The sequence below is a fragment of the Apostichopus japonicus genome, chromosome 4 (genome assembly GCF_037975245.1).
Source record: "Apostichopus japonicus isolate 1M-3 chromosome 4, ASM3797524v1, whole genome shotgun sequence".
Lineage (NCBI taxonomy): Eukaryota > Metazoa > Echinodermata > Holothuroidea > Aspidochirotida > Stichopodidae > Apostichopus > Apostichopus japonicus.
Genome location: NC_092564.1, coordinates 17,615,533 through 17,636,000, shown reverse-complemented (window position 1 = coordinate 17,636,000; position 20,468 = coordinate 17,615,533). Strand labels below are relative to the sequence as shown.

At 36.6% G+C, this 20,468-nt stretch overlaps 1 protein-coding gene across 4 annotated transcripts in view; it reads right to left on the bottom strand.

Annotated features, from left to right (window-relative positions):
• Positions 1-20,468, bottom strand: part of LOC139966659 (angiotensin-converting enzyme-like) — a 69,466-nt gene that overhangs the window by 22,580 nt on the left and 26,418 nt on the right. Inside the window, exon 1 of one of the 4 annotated variants that reach the window (XM_071969921.1) lies at positions 1,460-1,612. The exons of the other annotated variants lie outside the window; for them this stretch is intronic. The gene's annotated coding sequence lies outside the window, so the exon portion shown is untranslated. Of the gene's footprint in view, positions 1-1,459; positions 1,613-20,468 lie in introns of those variants that run through there. 4 annotated transcript variants of the gene reach the window in all.

Here is a 20,468-nt window from a genome sequence, read left to right as displayed (position 1 = left end):
ATGTATGATGCTAAATCAAATACGTTGCAATCACATCCAGGTTTCTTTAACATATAATATACGTTACCATTTTGCGTTTGCATTTGACTGTTTGATATGTGGGTATATAGCTTTATCACGTCTTTATGCAACAGTAATAGCTTCCTATATGCGAAGTAGCTGCCTAAAGGCAACACACGCGAACATGTCTACACATACGAAGTGAAAGAAAAAAAACACACAACTTACCCAGAGCCTGCCAAGTTCATCTGGCTTTATTTAAACTGAATCAAATTTACGACCGTTTTATTAGCCTTGGGAAGAAAAAAGGGGCCTATGTAAGGGTTTTAACACCTGTCTTAACTGCACACGGTAAATCTAGCAGTCCGTATTCTCCGCGATAAATAAGCGCATAAGTCAGAGCTAATCAGCTAAAAAAAGATGTGATTTTGATCTCACATCGGTACGGTACTTATTAAGGTGCAGATTCAGCCTGTGGATAAGGTTTTTATCGCATTACACGAGAAATATATGGTAAAACAGGACATATTTACTTCAAACAGTGGTTTAAAGATATATGCCTATAGTGGTTAGGTTGTCCGCATATAAGGCGGGCGGCGCGGGTTCGAATCCCGGTGGAGGCTAGAAGCTTTACCACTGATCTGGATTTTCCAACTCACTGCAATTTCAAATATATATATATATATATATATATATATATATATATATATATATATATATATATATATATATATATATATATATATATATATATATATATATATGATATGGGCTAGTCGATTTTTTATATCATTTTTTATTCTTCTGTCCATTCTGATTATAGAGGTCACTCGATTTGAACGTGATCATCCGTCGATTGCGGTACGTTGCCTAACTTGACGTTACGTTACGTAATGTTCAATGACGTTTTTCCGATGATCAATACAGTACTGCAATATTGTAATTCAAAGAATAAGTTAAACGAAATTTATCTTTTCAATTATCGTTCACTTATTTCGCATAATTTGTAAACCTGTAAGTAAAACGATTAATGCAGACCTTTCATAGGAGCCACTAAATTAAATATAAAACTAAAATAATTAAAAACAATATTGCTGCATTTGTAATTTTAACATTCTCCGCACGCCAAAAATAAAGCCTAAACTATTTTGTTAGATTCTTGCATTTCTAATATCTCAAGAAAGTCGTTTGACTATTGGCTAAAAGGATCACTCTTTTTCAAATGAAACAAGCCCTGGTATAGATTCGATCATTTATTTCACAGTAATTGGTCACAGTTTCCTATTGTCTTTGTCTGACAAGCTCTATAGAGGGTCCGAATGTATATATGATTTTTAGCAATATTGAGGTTAGAGTTGAAGTTGTCTCCAAATGACATAAAAACAATACATTGCAAGCGATATTTGTCCTTCTATGATAAATGTACAGCTGTAACATAATGAGAACAAACGTTTCATACTTCTATCCAATGGACCACATATGCTTGCCCCGTCCACCGCTTTTGGCAGGCACAGAAACAAAATGGAAACTTGGTATATCTTGTAGAGTATTATTCAGTCTGTTATATGATGCTTTCATTCAAACTGTTGTAAAAGGCTTTTCTCTTTTTGTTTTTGTTTTTCAGTGGTCGGATAAAGCACATCAAGGCTAGAACAGACAGGTGTTAGTATACCTCTTTGATTCAGATAATCACAATGTCTTTACCAGCGTGTGTGTACATCAGCTATTCATCAAAGTATTCAGGAATGTAACTGCTCTATATTGTTATTTAAATTAGCAGCTATACTCCCATCCGGTAAAGATAAAAGACTGGTGTATCTGATCTATCGATGTATTGTAGAGACCTGCACGTGCAAGCCTGACTTTTTACACTGTACGTGGGCTTTCAGTATATAGCCTTTATAAGCAGACGACAACTTCACCACTATACCTTCAATGGGACTAGGGTTGAGAGCGGAACAAGTTGTTTGTTACACAGGCTCTATTTTGTGTGACCTTACTTAAATAGTAACTTCATTTGTACACTTCGGAATGGATTATCTTCTCCACAGAACCAACAATATTTATGGACAAATGTTCGTTATCGCGGTTTCTTGTAGAACAATATTATATATGTTATCATTTGCAGATAATATAACCGGAAAAACTCGCGTTTATTCCACATGAACAAGCTGCTGGAGACATGATTTATGGAACTAAAAACTTGATTTTTGGAACTAAATACCAATTTTTTTAAGCTAAATTCAAAATATTTCGCAACTAAATTCAGGAATTTTGGAACTAAATACAAGATTCTCGGAAACAACTTCAGGATTTACGGAACCAAATTCAGGATTTTTGGAACTAAATTCAGAATTGTTCATAAAGGAAAATAACTACAAGAACTTCTTGCATTCTCGGAGTGACTGGATTCATAAAGGAACCTGCGTATAGATCAATGAACTTAAGTTATGGCAACCCTCTGCCCCGGATAAGGAGGCTCTCTGCCTACACGCCGTACGGAACACAAACAATCAAACGGCGCCATTTTGAATTCCCTTGCCCTGGATATTTACAAGGGATATCTTTATTTCCAATCTAAGTTGTGTCGGATTCTGTTTGTTAATGGTGGTGATCGACCGAGCTTTTACTTCGCTGGTCCGTGGTAAGTATCTAGGGACAGTAAGGGGACCGAGGGGAAGGAAGGGAACAGATGAGGAAGAAAAACCGTGAGTACACTTTTTTCTATACTAAATGATCCGGATCGTCTTACTAACACTGGAAGGAGTCGCACTCAAACAATTTCATTATCTTAAACTAATTGAGACCCCATTTGAGACCCATTTAAACCATTTATTCACCGGACACGAAACAAAGCTTAAAAGAATAGTCAAGGTTAAAATTCTCTTTGATATTGTGAAGTTTGCATTCAATTCCTATGTACCGTTTTTAAGATATTGACAGTTGAAGTTGCCACCTTTTGTACCAAAGGTGAACTTGGAGCAAACAAGCGTGACGTCATTGTTGTACACTGATAAATAATGTTTTGCTTTCCTTTGAAATTTACGTATAATTTTAAACTCTACAATTTCTATGCATCCATAATGTGAACGTACCATGAGTATTGGTATTTTATAAACTTCACATCCCTTTAGGCAAACTAGTAACCCTATCCAATCCAAGGTCAAATCAATAGACTGAAAAATAAAGAAAACACAAAACATTATTTTTCAGTGTGTTTGCTTCAAGTTCACTTTTGTTAGAATATCAGATAACTTCAACTGTATCTCATAAACGGTACGTAGGAATTGAATGCAAATTTCACTGCAATGCTTAGAATAGATTATGTTCCTCTGTAACATATCAAATGTTTACCTGGACTATTCTTTTAATGAATTACAAATCCTAACTACGCTTAAAACTCTGACTTATTTAAACAATTTTTAAGTATCTAATTACAAATGGAGAAATTAAACAAATTTAATCGACACAAAACATGCTTAATTACTTAATTCCATTCCCATTACAAATCCCCATAACTTATCTCGCGGATAAGTGGATCAACTTAAACCAGCGATTATAAGAAACCTGACATTTCATTCTCCTTTAAGAGAGAACAATATTGTTCTCTACGTTCTCTCCACGTTCTTCAAGTTTAAAGACCACGAAAGTATCAATTATTTCCTTTACCTCTTTCCTGTATCTTCATCGCTGATGGCGAAAATAACAAATTGAAGACTGCTGTACACCACTTTTCAACTTTTTTTTACAATAAGCGTACGTTTGTAAAGAATTTGTTTCGGGGAACTTATTATGTAGCTGAAAGTGCTACTATGACATTACACTTGCATTTTAAGTTCAGTAATAAATTTTATTTTGAAATATCTAATTCATTAAAAGACCTATAGTTTTGAGCGAAACAGTACATAATTTTGCTTTCATGAAAGTATGTCGCTTGGGTAAAAGCGTTTCAATCAAGTATCCACATTGTGCCACGATAAGAAATATCTGAGTCAAAGAAATGTTCTGAACATCAGCTCGTTTGGTAAATTACTTTCCAACCACATACACTACGTTGGCATTCCACTATGGCCCGCCATATTCCACACGATGCTCACACAGTCACAGTCTCGATGCAAGGAGACGGGGGTTGAGAGCGGATCAGTCGTTTGGTTGTTTGGTTTTCGTGCCCACGTTCTTTCCTGTGTAACTTTTCTTAAAAGTACCTTGGCATTCCACCACCCCTTATCTTCCCTCTCCGAAAAGTATGGCTTAGATATAACTTATGCACGTGGGAAACCTTCATTAGTGGAGGCCCACAGCATCCCAGTGATCGCCGTCCTTGGGAGGGTCTAAGGGGAGGGGGTGTCCCCCTCTCCTCTGGATTTTTTTTGAATAATTAAGGGTGCTTAGATGAAAAATGGTGCAGTATTGTGTGATTTTTGAAGTAAATTTATGTTCAAGAATTTTCATTACGGCCGGTATGTAAGCCTGTTTGCCTGACCAATTATTCAGTACAAGTAAACAGGTTGCTACCACCTCTCTCAGTACTAATGAACAGGTTGCTATCAGGGTGTACTGTAACGAGATTGATGACTTTAGATATTAGGCCAATCATGTTTGTCTGCCGACTTGTGCTTTGCAATGGCAGGAAAACAACCACTTAGCTGTTTCTACCATTCACAAACAGACACAATTACAATTGAAAATTGTTGTTGTTGTGGAGGCCCATGGGCAACTGCCCACGTTGCCCATTCGTAAATCCGGCACTGCAAACGCACTATCCGTACGGCAGTTCCATACCTGCCGATGTCGATTCTATTCTCGATGCGGTATTGACGACATCGCCAAAGAGAGACAATACCGAGGCATTCTGGAACCGGTTGTTCCAGCTACAACCGATTCTGAAAATGAAAACTGTCAAGTTCAATTTGCTATGTGCACTTTTCGGTGATGTCAGTATACAGTAAGTGATATTATTATCACAACAGTGTTTTTCGCTTGTCACAAGCTGTTTTGTATTTTGTAGTCTTATCAATGCTTTTTTTGTAGTGTACATATGTATTGATACAGCTGTTATATAAGTGTTGCATGCAACATATATTCATATACAACTGTTCTGTAAATGTCGTAGGCCACATGTTTTCAGAGATAAAGCTGTTATGTTAGTGCTGCAGGCCACAGATATTCATCGATACATCTGTTATGTTAGTGTTGCAGGCCACATATATTCATAGATATATCTATTATATATGTTAGTATTGTAGGCCACATATATTCATAGATATATGTTAGTATTGTAGGCCACATAGATTCATAGAAACAGTTGTCGTGTCAGTGACGTAGGCCATATAGTCATAGATATATATGTTATGTTAGTGTTGCAGGCCACATTTGTTCATAGATACATCTAGTATGTATTAGTAATGTAGGCCACATATATTGATAGATATATCTATATTATGTTAGTATTGTAGGCCACATATCTTCATAGATACAGCTGTCATGTTAGTGATGTAGACCACATATTCATAGATATATCTGTTATGTTAGTATGTAGGCCACATAATTATATTCATAGATACAGCTTTTATGTTCGTGTTTTAGGCCACAGATATTAATAGATATATCTATGATATGTTAGTATTGTAGGCCACATATATTCATAGATATATGTTACTAGTATTGTAGGCCACATAGATTCATAGAAACAGCTGTCGTGTCAGTGACGTAGGCCACATAGTCATAGATATATATGTTATGTTAGTGTTGCAGGCCACATTTGTTCATAGATACATCTAGTATGTGTTAGTAATGTAGGCCACATATATTGATAAATATATCTATATTATGTTAGTATTGTAGGCCACATATCTTCATAGATACAGCTGTCATGTTAGTGATGTAGACCACATATTCATAGATATATCTGTTATGTTAGTATGTAGGCCACATAATTATATTCATAGATACAGCTTTTATGATCGTGTTTTAGGCCACAGATATTAATAGATATATCTATGATATGTTAGTATTGTAGGCCACATATATTCATAGATATATGTTACTAGTATTGTAGGCCACATAGATTCATAGAAACAGCTGTCGTGTCAGTGACGTAGGCCACATAGTCATAGATATATATGTTATGTTAGTGTTGCAGGCCACATTTGTTCATAGATACATCTAGTATGTGTTAGTAATGTAGGACACATATATTGATAGATATATCTATATTATGTTAGTATTGTAGGCCACATATCTTCATAGATACAGCTGTCATGTTAGTGATGTAGACCACATATTCATAGATATATAAAAAATAGTCATAGATAAATCCATTATGAAAGTGATGTATGTCACAGATATTCGTAAATAAATCCAGTATTCTAAGCCACAGATATTCATAGATTAATTTGTTATTTCAGCCATACATATTCATAGATAATATGATTCGTATGTATTATAAGTCACATATATTCATAGATAAATACATAATGTAAAGTGGTGTAAGCGACATACATTCATAAGTACGTTCACTATTCGTAAGTATTTTAAGCCACAGATATGCATAGATTAATCTGCTATGTAGGCAACATATATTTATAGATAAATATTATGTATTCTAAGCCACAATAGTCATAGATAAATCCATTATGTAAGTGATGAATGTCACAGATATTCGTAAATAAATCCAGTACTCTAAGCCACAAATATTCATAGATTAATTTGTTATTTCAGCCATACATATTCATAGATAATATGATTCGTATGTATTATAAGTCACATATATTCATAGATAAATCCATAATGTAAAGTGGTGTAAGTCACATACATTCATAAATACGTTCACTATTCGTAAGTATTCTAAGCCACAGATATTCATAGATTAATCTGCTATGTAGGCAACATATATTTATAGATAAATATTATGTATTCTAAGCCACAATAGTCTAAGATAAAACTTATGTTAGTGATGATATGCTTCAGATATTCGTAAATAAATCCAGTATTCTAAGCCACAGATATTCGTAAATTAATTTGTTATTTCAGACATACATATTCATAGATAAATATGTATTTTATATATGCATGTATGCATGCATGTATGGATGTATTCAAAGTCACATATATTTATAGATAAATCCATAATGTAAAGTGGTGTAAGCCACATATAGTAATAAGTACGTTTAATTATGCGTAAGTATTCTAAGCCACAGATATTCAAAGATTAATTTGTTATTTCAGCCATACATATTCATAGATAAATATGTATTCTATATATGTATGTGTGCGTGTATGTTTGTATGTATTCTAAGTCACTTATAGATAAATCCATATTGTAAATTGGTGTAAGCCACATATATTCATAAGTACGTTTTAGTATTCGTAAGTATTCTAAGCCACAGATATTCTTAGATTAATTTGTTATTTCAGCCATACATATTCATAGATAATATGATTCGTATGTATTCTAAGTTACATATATATTCATAGATAAATCCATAATATAAAATGATGTAAGCCACATATATTCATAAGTACGTTTAACTGTTCGTAAGTATTCTAAGCCACATATATTCATAGATTAATCTGCTATGTGGGCAACATATATTTATAGATAAATATTATGTATTCTAAGCCACAATATTCTAAGATAAAACTATTATGTAAGTGATGTTATGCTTCAGATATTCGTAAATAAATCCAGTATTCTAAGCCACAAATATTCATAAATTAATTTGTTATTTCAGCCATACATATTATTAGATAAATATGTATTCTATGTATGAATGTTTGCATGTATGTATGCATTATGTATGTATTCTAAGTCACATATATTCATAGATAAATCCATAATGTAACGTGGTGTAAGCCACATACATTCATAAGTACGTTCACTATTCGTAAGTATTCTAAGCCACAGATATTCATAGATTAATCTGCTATGTAGGCAACATATATTTATAGATAAATATTATGTATTCTAAGCCACAATAGTCTAGGATAAAACTATTATGTAAGTGATTTTATGCTTCAGATATTCGTAAATAAATCCAGAATTCTAAGCCACAGATATTCATAGATTAATTTGTTATTTCAGACATACATATTCATAGATAAATATGTATTATATATGCATGTATGCATGCATGTATGGATGTATTCAAAGTCACATATATTTAGAGATAAATCCATAATGTAAAGTGGTGTAAGCCACATATAGTAATATAAGTACGTTTAATTATTTGTAAATATTCTAAGCCACAGATATTCATAGATTAATTTATTTCAGCCATACATATGAATATGTATTCTATATATGTATGTATGCGTGTATGTATGTATGTATTCTAAGTCACATATAGATAAATTCATATTGTAAATTGGTGTAAGCCACATATATTCATAGGTACGTTCACTATTCGTAAGTATTCTAAGCCACAAATATTCATAGCTTCATCTGCTATGTAGGCAATACATATTCATATATAGATATATGATGTATTCTAAGCCAAAATAGTCATAGATAAATCCATTATGTAAGTGATGAATGTCACATATATTCGTAAATAAATCCAGTATTCTAAGCCACAGATATTCATAGATAAATTTGTTATTTCAGCCATACATATTCATAGATAATATAATTCGTATGTATTCTAAGTCACATATATTCATAGATAAATCCATAATGTAAAGTGATGTAAGCCACATATATTCATAAGTACGTTTAACTGTTCGTAAGTATTCTAAGCCACAGATATTCATAGATTAAACTGCTATTTAGTTAACATATATTCATAGATAAAATATAACGTATTCTAAGCCACAATAGTCTAAGATAAAACCATTATGTAAGTGATGTTATGCTTCAGATATTCGTAAATAAATCCAGTATTCTAAGCCACAGATATTCATAGATTAATTTATTTCAGCCATACATATTCATAGATAAATATGTATTCTATATATGTATGTATGCGTGTATGTATGTATTCTAAGTCACATATAGATAAATCCATATTTTAAATATCATAGATAATATAATTCGTATGTGTTCTAAGTCACATATATTCATAGATAAATCCATAATGTAAAGTGATGTAAGCCACAGATATTCATAAGTACGTTTAACTATTCGTAAGGATTCTAAGCCACAGATATTCATAGATTAATCTGCGATGTAGGCAACATATATTTATAGATAAATATTATGTATTCTAAGCCATAATAGTCTAAGATAAAACTTATGTAAGTGATGTTATGCTTCAGATATTCGTAAATAAATCCAGTATTCTAAGCTACAGATATTCATAGATTAATTTGTTATTTCAGACATACATAGTCATAGATAAATATGTATTTTATATATGTATGTATGTATGTGTGTATGTATGTATGTATGTATGTATGTATGTATGTATGTATGTATGTATGTATGTATGTATGTATGTATGTATGTATGTATGTATGTATGTATGTATGTATGTATGTATGTATGTATGTATGTATGTATGTATGTATGTATGTATGTATGTATGTATGTATGTATGTATGTATTCTAAGTCATCTAAGTTCTAAATCCATAATGTAAAGTGGTGTAAGCCACATACATTCATAAGTACGTTCACTATTCGTAAGTATTCTAAGCCACAGATATTCATAGATTAATCTGCTATGTAGGCAACATATATTTATGGATAAATATTATGAATTCTAAGCCACAATAGTCTAAGATAAAACCATTATGTAAGTGATGTTATGCTTCAGATATTCGTAAATAAATCCAGTATTCTAAGCCACAGATATCCATAGATTAATTTGTTATTTCAGCGATACATATTCATAGATACAAATGATTCGTATGTATTCTAAGTCACATATATTCATAGATAAATCCATAATGTAAAGTGGTCAAAAGTGCGTTTAACTATTCGTAAGTATTCTAAGCCAAATATATTCACAGATTAATCTGCTATGTAGGCAATACATATTCATATATAAATATTATGTTTCTAAGCCAAAATAGTGAAAGATAAATCCAATATTTAAGTGATGTATGCCACAGATACTCATAGATTAATTTGTTAACAGATATTAATTGAATAATTTTAAAATGTTGGCCATACATATTCATAGATAAATATGATTTGCATGTATTGTAAGTCACATATATTTATAGATAATTACATAAAGTAAAACGGTGGAAGCCACATATATTCCTAAATAAGTGAATTATGTTAGTTTTGTAAGCCACAGATATTCATAGATTAATCTGTTATTTAGGCCGCACATTCAATGATAAATATGATTCGTATGTATCTTAAGTCACAGATATTCCTAGATAAATTCAAAATGCACATGGTGTTAGCCACACATATTCAAAAATACGTGAACTGTTCGTTTTGTTAGCCACGTGTATTCATATTCGTAAGTGCGTTAACCCACAGATATTTATAGATTAATCTGCTTCTTCAGCCTACGTGTTTATAGATAAATATGATTCATATGTATTCTAAGCCATTAACACTCATAGATGTATCCATAATGTAAGTGGTGTAAGTAACAAATATGCATAAATAAGTGAGATGTAACTTTTTAAACCACAGATATTCATAGAAAAATCCAAATTCCATAATGCATGTGATGTAAGTCACAGATATTGATTAGTCTATTAACTATGAACGTTTTTATAAGCGACAGATATTCACAGACCTGTCTCGTATCTCTTTCGAATGGGTGTATTTTTTATGTATATATGTATGTTTTTATTTATTTATGCGTGTATTGTTTGTATGTAATTATGTTGTATATATTTATGTTTTGTACGTATGTGTCATCCGTTTCGTATATATTCCAAGCCATAAATATTCATAACTAAATACGCTATATAATGTTATAAGCCACAGATAATCACAGATAAATCTAAAACGTAAGTGGTGTAAGCCACATATATTCATGAATAAGTTGACAATGTTAGTATTCTAAGCCACTTATATTAATAGATCAATTCATTTTGTATGTGCTGTAGCCACATATACTAATAGATAAATCTATTTTGTAAGTGATGTAAGCCACATATATTCATAGATTAATCCTATTCGTAAGTATCCTAAGCCACATATATTGATATATAACTCTGCTATGGCTGTCATACATACTCATAGATAAATATGATTCATATGTATTGTAAGCCACATATATTATTAGATAAATACATGATGTATGCGATGTAAGCCACAGATATACATAAGTAAATTAATTATCTTGTAAGCCACATAGATTAGTCTTTATCGTTTTTCTAACTCCGGATATTCATATATAATGTAAGTTGTGTACGAAACAGATTCATAGATAAATCCATTACCTTTGTGATGTACGCCAAATATATTTATGAATAAGTATGATAGTAGTGTAAGCCACAGATATCCGTGTAGATAAATCTGTTTCCGTATGTATTCTAAGCCACATATCTTCACAGAGCAAACATTATTTGAGTGATGTAATCCATAATGTAAAGTGGTGTTAGCCACAGATATTCAAAAATAAGTGAACTATGTTAGTTTAGTGTAAGCCACATCTATCCATAGATAAATCTATTCAGAATGTCACGTAATTTGTTTAAACCACAGATATTCCTAAATAAGTCTATTTCGTATGTATTCTTATCCAAATATATTCATAGATAAATCCATTATGTATGTGATGTAAGCTGCATATCATAGCCTCCACACTAATAGCAAAATATTTTATTTTGCAATAAGATTGGATAGGGATCCAACTTTACCTAGGGTGGTTAATTATATCTCAATATACGGTAGAAAAGGCAAGAAAACAGATTAGTTAGGTGTGCTTGCATATATGAAATCACACCTGTTTGCTTCAAGTTCACTTCTACTGCAAAACGTGTCAGCTTTAAATGTTGTTATCTGGAGAAAAAAACTGGTACTTAGGAATTGAATAAACATTTCAATTGAATGTCCCTTCATTTATCAAATTGCCTGATTGTTTGCGTGTCGGATTGTCTGCGTGTCTGATTGTCTGCGCTTCTGATTGTTTGATTGCCTGCGTATCTTATTGTCTGCTTTTCTACGTGTCTGCTTAACTGCGTGTCTGTTGTTTGACTGTCTGCGTGGCTGATTGTCTGACTGGTTGCGTGTCTGACTGGCTTCGTGTCTGATTGTCTGAATGACTGCGTAGCAGAGTGTTTGCGTGTATGAATGGCTGCGTGTCTGATTGTCTAAGTGTCTGCTGGTCTGTTGCGTCTGCGCTTCTGATTGTTTGACTGACTGCGCGTCTGATTGTTTAACTGTCTGTGTGTCTGACTGTCTGAGTGTCTAGCTATCTGCATGTAGGATTGTCTGATTTTCTGACTGGCTGCGCGACTGGTTATCTGATTGTCTGCGTGTATGAATGATTGCGTGTCTGATTGTCTGCGTGTCTGATTGTCTTCGTATCTGATTGTCTGCGTGTCTGGTTGTCTACGTGTCTGATTGTTTAACCGACTGCGTTTCTGATTATTTGATTGTCTGGGTGTCTGCGTGTGTGTTTGACCGCGTGTCTGCTTGTCTTATTGTCTGCTTGTCTTATTTTCTCCGTGTCTGATTGTCTATGTGTCTTATTGTCTGCGCGTCTGATTGTCTGCGTGTCTCATTGTCTGCAAGTTTGATTGTCTGCAAGTTTGATTATGTGCAAATTTGATTATCTGCGTGTCTGATTGTCTGCGTGTGTGTTTGGCCGAGTCTGAGTGTATGATTGTCTGCGTCTTCTTGTCTGTTTTCCTGCGTGTGTGTTTGACTGCGTGTCTAATTGTCTGCATGACTGCGTGTCTGATTGTCTGCGTGTCTGATTGTCTGCGTGTTTGTTAACTGCATGTCTGATTGTCTGCGTGTCTGATTGTTTGCGTGTGTGTTTGTTTGCGTGTGTGTTTGATTGTCTGCGTGTGTTCGTCTGATTGTCTGCGTGTCTGATTGTGTGATTGTCTGCGTGTCTGATTTTCTGCGTGTTTTTGATTTTCTGCGTGTCTGCGTGTCTGCGTGTGTGTTTGGCCGCTTGTCTGAGTGTATTATTGTCTGCGTGTATGATTGTTTGCGTGTCTAATTGTCTGCGTGTCTGCTTGTCTGTTTTCCTGCGTGTGTGTTTGACTGCGTGTCTGATTGTCTGCATGTCTGATTGATTGCGTGTCTGATTGTCTGCGTGTCTGATTGATAGCGTGTCTGATTGTCTGCATGTCTGATTGTCTGCGTGTATGATCGTCTGTGTGTTTGTTAACTGCATGTCTGATTGTCTGCGTGTCTGATTGTTTCCGTGTGTGTTTGACCGCGTGTCTGCTTGTCTGCGCTTCTAATTGTGTGACCGACTGCGTTTCTGATTAATTAATTGTCTGATTGTCTGCGTGTCTGCGTGTGTGTTTTACGGCGTGTCTGATTGTCTGCGTGTCTGATTGTCTGCGTGTCTGGTTATCTATGTGTCTGATTGTTTGACCGACTGCGTTTCTGATTATTTGATTGTCTGCGTGTCCGGGTGTCTGCGTGTGTGTTTGACTGCGTGTCTGCTTGTCTTATTGTCTGTTTGTCTAATTATCTGCATATCTTATTTTCTCCGTGTCTGATTGTCTGCGTGTCTCATTGTCTGCAAATTTGATTGTCTGCAAGTTTGATTATCTGCGTGTCTGATTATCTGCGTGTCTGAATGTCTGCGTGTCTGATTGTCTCCGTGTATGATTGTCTGCGTGTGTGTTTGACCGCGTGTCTGCTTGTCTGCGTGATTGCGTGTGTGATTGTCTGCGTTTATGCGTGTCTGATTGTCTGCGTGTCTGATTGTTTGACTGACTGCGTTTCTGATTGTTTGATTATCTGCGTGTCTGATTGTCTGCGTGCATGTTTGACTGCGTGTCTGCTTGTCTTATTGTCTGATTGTCTTCGTGTCTGATTGATTGCGTGTCTGATTGTCTGGGTGTTTGTTAACTGCATGTCTGATTGTCTGATTGTCTGCATGTGTGTTTGACCGCGTGTCTGCTTGTCTGCGCTTCTAATAGTGTGACCGACTGCGTTTTTGATTAATTAATTGTCTGCGTGTCTGATTGTCTGCGTGTGTGTTTTACGGCGTGTCTGATTGTCTGCGTGTGTTTGTCTGATTGTCTGCGTGTCTGATTGTCTGATTGTCTTCGTATCTGCTTGTCTGCGTGTCTGGTTGTCTACGTGTCTGATTGTTTAACCGACTGCGTTTCTAATTATTTGATTGTCTAGGTGTCTGCGTGTGTGTTTGACCGCGTGTCTGCTTGTCTTATTGTCTGCTTGTCTTATTTTCTCCGTGTCTGATTGTCTATGTCTTATTGTCTGATTGTCTGCGTGTCTGATTGTCTGCAAGTTTGATTGTCTGCAAGTTTGATTATGTGCAAATTTGATTATCTGCGTGTCTGATTGTCTGCGTGTCTGATTGTCTGCGTATGTCTTTGACCGCGTTTCTGCTTGTCTTATTATCTACGTGTCTGATTGTCTGCGTATGTCTTATTTTCTGCTTGTCTGCGTGTCTGATTGTCTGCTTGTCTTTTTGTCTGCGTGACTGATTGTCTGCGTATGTCTTTGACCGCGTTTCTGCTTGTCTTATTATCTACGTGTCTGATTGTCTGCGTATGTCTTATTTTCTGCTTGTCTGCGTGTCTGATTGTCTGCTTGTCTTTTTGTCTGCGTGACTCATTGCCTGCAAGTTTGGTTGTCTGATTGTCTGCGTGTCTGATTGTCTGCTTGTCTTTTTGTCTGCGTGACTCATTGCCTGCAAGTTTGGTTGTCTGATTGTCTACGTGTCTGATTGTCTGCTTGTCTTCGTGTCTGATTGTGTGATTGTCTGCGTGTCTGATTGTCTGCGTGTCTGATTGTCTGCGTATGTGTTTGACCGCGTTTCTGCTTGTCTTATTGTCTACGTGTCTGATTGATGTCTTATTTTCTGCTTGTCTGCGTGTCTGATTGTCTGCTTGTCTTTTTGTATGCGTGACTCATTGCCTGCAAGTTTGGTTGTCTGATTGTCTGCGGGTCTGATTGTCTGCGTATGTGTTTGACCGCGTGTCTGCCATTCTCATTGTCTACGTGTCTGCTTGTCTCATTGTCTACGTGTCTGATTGTCTGCTTGTCTTCGTGTCTGATTGTGTGATTGTCTGCGTGTCTGATTGTCTGCGTTTCTGATTGTCTGCGTATGTGTTTGACCGCGTTTCTGCGTGTCTTATTGTCTACGTGTCTGATTGTCTGCGTATGTCTTATTTTCTGCTTGTCTGCGTGTCTGCTTGTCTTTTTGTCTGCGTGACTCATTGCCTGCAAGTTTGGTTGTCTGATTGTCTGCGTGTCTGATTGTCTGCGTATGTGTTTGACCGCTTGTCTGCTTGTCTCATTGTCTACGTGTCTGATTGTCTGCTTGTCTTCGTGTCTGATTGTGTGATTGTCTGCGTGTCTGATTATCTGCGTGTCTGATTTTCTGCGTGTCTGCGTGTGTGTTTGGCCGCTTGTCTGAGTGTATGATTGTCTGCGTCTTCTTGTCTTCTTGTCTGTTTTCCTGCGTGTGTGTTTGACTGCGTGTCTGATTGTCTGCATGACTGCGTGTCTGATTGATTGCGTGTCTGATTGTCTGCGTGTCTGATTGATAGCGTGTCTGATTGTCTGCATGTCTGATTGTCTACGTGTCTGCGTGTTTGTTAACTGCATGTCTGATTGTGTGCGTGTCTGATTGTTTGCGTGTGTGTTTTACGGCGTGTCTGATTGTCTGCGTGTGTTTGTCTGATTGTCTGCGTGTCTGATTGTGTGATTGTCTGCGTGTCTGATTTTCTGCGTGTTTTTGATTTTCTGCGTGTCTGCGTGTCTGCGTGTGTGTTTTCCTGCGTGTGTGTTTGACTGCGTGTCTGATTGTCTGCATGTTTGATTGTCTGCGTGTCTGATTGATTGCGTGTCTGATTGTCTGCGTGTCTGATTGATAGCGTGTCTGATTGTCTGCGTGTATGATCGTCTGCGTGTCTGATTGTTTCCGTGTGTGTTTGACCGCGTGTCTGCTTGTCTGCGCTTCTAATTGTGTGACCGACTGCGTTTCTGATTAATTAATTGTCTGATTGTCTGCGTGTCTGCGTGTGTGTTTTACGGCGTGTCTGCGTGTCTGATTGTCTGCGTGTCTGGTTATCTATGTGTCTGATTGTTTGACCGACTGCGTTTCTGATTATTTGATTGTCTGCGTGTCCGGGTGTCTGCGTGTGTGTTTGACTGCGTGTCTGCTTGTCTTATTGTCTGCTTGTCTAATTATCTGCATATCTTATTTTCTCCGTGTCTGATTGTCTGCGTGTCTCATTGTCTGCAAATTTGATTGTCTGCAAGTTTGATTATCTGCGTGTCTGATTATCTGCGTGTCTGATTATCTGCTTGTCTGATTATCTGCGTGTCTGATTATCTGCGTGTCTGATTGGCTGCGTGTCTGATTGTCTGCGAGACTGATTGTCTGATTGTCTACGTGTCTGATTGTCTGCTTGTCTTTGTGTATAATTGTGTGATGGTCTGCGTGTCTGATTGTCTGCGTGTCTGATTTTCTGCGTGTTAAGATTGTCAGCGTGTCTGATTGTCTGCGTGTCTGCGTGTGTGTTTGGCCGCTTGTCTGAGTGTATGATTGTCTGCGTCTTCTTGTCTTCTTGTCTGTTTTCCTGCGTGTGTGTTTGACTGCGTGTCTGATTGTCTGCATGACTGCGTGTCTGATTGATTGCGTGTCTGATTGTCTGCGTGTCTGATTGATAGCGTGTCTGATTGTCTGCATGTTTGATTGTCTGCGTGTCTGATTGATTGCGTGTCTGATTGTCTGCGTGTCTGATTGATAGCGTGTCTGATTGTCTGCATGTCTGATTGTCTGCGTGTATGATCGTCTGCGTGTCTGATTGTTTCCGTGTGTGTTTGACCGCGTGTCTGCTTGTCTGCGCTTCTAATTGTGTGACCGACTGCGTTTCTGATTAATTAATTGTCTGATTGTCTGCGTGTCTGCGTGTGTGTTTTACGGCGTGTCTGCGTGTCTGATTGTCTGCGTGTCTGGTTATCTATGTGTCTGATTGTTTGACCGACTGCGTTTCTGATTATTTGATTGTCTGCGTGTCCGGGTGTCTGCGTGTGTATTTGACTGCGTGTCTGCTTGTCTTATTGTCTGCTTGTCTAATTATCTGCATATCTTATTTTCTCCGTGTCTGATTGTCTGCGTGTCTCATTGTCTGCAAATTTGATTGTCTGCAAGTTGTGTGATTGTCTGCGTGTCTGATTGTCTGCGTGTCTGATTTTCTGCGTGTTAAGATTGTCAGCGTGTCTGCGTGTCTGCGTGTGTGTTTGGCCGCTTGCCTGAGTGTATTATTGTCTGCGTGTCTGATTGCTTGCGTGTCAGATTGTCTGTGTGTCTGCTTGTCTGATTTCCTGCGTGTCTGAATGTCTGCGTGTCTGATTGTATGCGTGTCTGGATGTCTGCGTGTCCGATTGTCTGATTGTCTGCGTGTGTGATTGTCTGCGAATATGCGTGTCTGATTGTCTGCGTGTCTGATTGTTGGACCGACTGCGTTTATGATTGTTTGATTGTCTGCGTGTCTGATTGTCTGCGTGTCTGATTTTCTGCGTGTCTGATTGTCTGCTTGTGTGTTTGACTGCTTGTCTTATTGTCTGATTATCTGCATGTCTGATTGTCTGCGTTTCTGATTGTCTGCGGTCTGATTGTATGCGTGTCTGAGTGTCTGATTGTCTGCGCTTCTAATTGTTTGACCGTCTGATTGTCTGCATGTCTGATTGTCTCCGTGTCTGATTGTCTCCGTGTCTGATTGTCTCCGTGTCTGATTGTTTCGTGTCTGATTGTCTGCGTGTCTGATTGTCTCCGTGTTTTTTTTTTGTCTCCGTGTCTGATTGTCTCCATTTCTGATTGTCTCCGTGTCTGATTTTCTGCTTGTCTACTTTTCGGCACTTCTGCTTGTTTGCTTGTCTGCTTGTCTCAGCGTCTGCGCTTCTGTGCTTGTGATTGTTTGACCGACTGCGTGTCTGATTGTTTGACTGTATGTGTGTCTCTCATTGTGTGATTGTCTGATTATCTGATTTTCTGCCTGTGTGCCTAGTTGTCTCCGTGTCTAATTGTCTGCGTGTGTAATTGTCTGATTGTCTAATTGTGTGCGTGTCTGAGTATATGCGCGTCTGATTGTTGGACTGACTACTTATCTGACTGTATGAGTGTCTGCCTGACTGCGTGTCTGATTGTCTTATTGTCTGCGTGCCTGACTGTCTGCGTGTCTGACTGTCTGCGTTTCTTATTGTTTGACTGTCTGTGTGTCTGACTGTCTGCGTGTCTGGTTGTCTCCGTGTCTCATTGTCTGCGTGTCTCATTGTCAGAATGACCTGCTTGTCCGATTGTCTGCGCATTTGATTGTCTGATTATCTGCGCGTCTTATTGATCTGATTGATCATTTAAACAGCTTATAAAGAAGAATAAATTGTTACTTGTGGATGAGGGACGTAGGTGTGAATAAAGTGTTGCGTTGCGAATCAAGCTTCCAACTGCAAAAGAAGGTTTACAAATCCATATACATGCTAGACTGTCTAGGTACTAGGGATGCGTACGAGACCGGAACAAGACCAAACGGACAGACTGCTGATGGCTGTTTTTACACAGTTCGGAACACCCGATGTGTAACCCTTTTCTAAGGTATCAATGGAACTAACTCCTCGCCATGTCCTACGGGACGAAAAGAGGGCATGGGCAGGGCCTCGGGGGGCAGTTCCCCAGGCGCTCAACCATGATTTCTTTCTTTTCTTCTTTTGCCATTACATGTACACATGTACATGTACATATATAATATAAATATATAATATACATATACAATATAATTATAATATAAATATATAATATACATATACAATATAATATAATGTATTAAATTTAACTCGGATATCGAAATGATGAAAGGCTGCAATTCCCACTTCGGTTTCAAACAACCATCAATCAAAATTCAAATGAAGCGTCATATTTTGAAAACTGGTTTGTTGTTCTCATGCGCGACCATTCCGAAAAAGCTTACATGATATGCTAATTGAGATTCTATGAATAATTCATTTTATGGAGAATTCGCAATAGGATAGCTGTGTGAGAGTTTAAGCAAAACAAATATTCGGATCGTTTGTAATTTTAATTGGTTTATAACAGCATACTATTAACCCAGTTTTATACAAATATGCTAAAGTTGATGTTTCCTGATTTTAAACAGGAAACCTTCTGGTTACATGTAAAGCAACTCTCATTAAATGGAATGTATCGTGACACACTCATAATAAACATGTGTGTTCGGCACGAGAGAGAGAGCGAGAAAAAATAAACATTTGAATTTTACATTCAAGAAAGCGAAATCATAAGCAAGAAATCAGCACGCATGTGAATTGTTTTGTGACGTCAGTATTTCGTGTCAATGCTTAAATCTTGTCCAAAAAAAAAAGACTATTTTATAAACCTTATCTAATTCTTACCTGAATATCGATGTCACAAATTTAAATCTCGCATGTATACATACATATCCATACTGCTTTTAATAAAGCAACCGTTAAATTGGCTTCGTCATACAGGTCAGTTTTAATACGTCGCTATGCGATCCTATAGTTTGCATAATTTACCGTCATGTCTATTCACACCTCTGGCTCTTCCCAGTTCTATATACATCTACGTATGTAAAGTACGTCTTAACTTCTCTGCACATTATAGGACCATAACAACAAAAAAAGGTAACAGATGTTGTAAAAGCCTTACGGAGTCACTGATCCACAAACTCCATCCCGAGTAGTCGGCCATCCGAAGCTGATGAATTATTCGGGAAAAGGATTCACCGAGCTATGTATGGGCGTCATTCGATCAGTAGTAAGAAATAAGAACAGCAGTAATAACACCAACCAACCTCTAGATTATTGAAAAAAGCCTTAAGGAAACCTCTCGGGAATTATGAAGAGTTGGCTTTCTCCTCTATATATTGTCTATGTTGACGTTTGTATATGTATAATGCTTATTACGCTTTGTATGTGATCTTAAGAGAGAGAGAAAAAATGAGTAAGTTTCTGATATTTTCCTGATGAAAACGATAAAATGAGAAAAAAAAAGTGGGTGTTGTTTTTTTAGTATACAAAGACGAGGTTTATACAAGACTAGTCTGGAATATAAAACTAAAAGTTTAAGAATAATTCCTTCTGTTACTGATTTAAAGGAGCTTAGATGTATCTTTTGACCTAGCATGGCTTCTTCTTTCTTTCTCAACTACGGTAGATTCATGCAGGAAGACGGGATATATAGTGGCGTGTACGCGGACAGTTTTCCGGTGAGAGGGGAGGGACAGTTTGCTCTATTGCACTGTTAGAGAGAAACAGAGCAGAAATGCCTCAGAAAATCATAACCACTGATGCGCGCGCTTCTTTGTACTTCGATACTCACTGTATGCATTTCAGACAGGGATTGTGAAATATTGT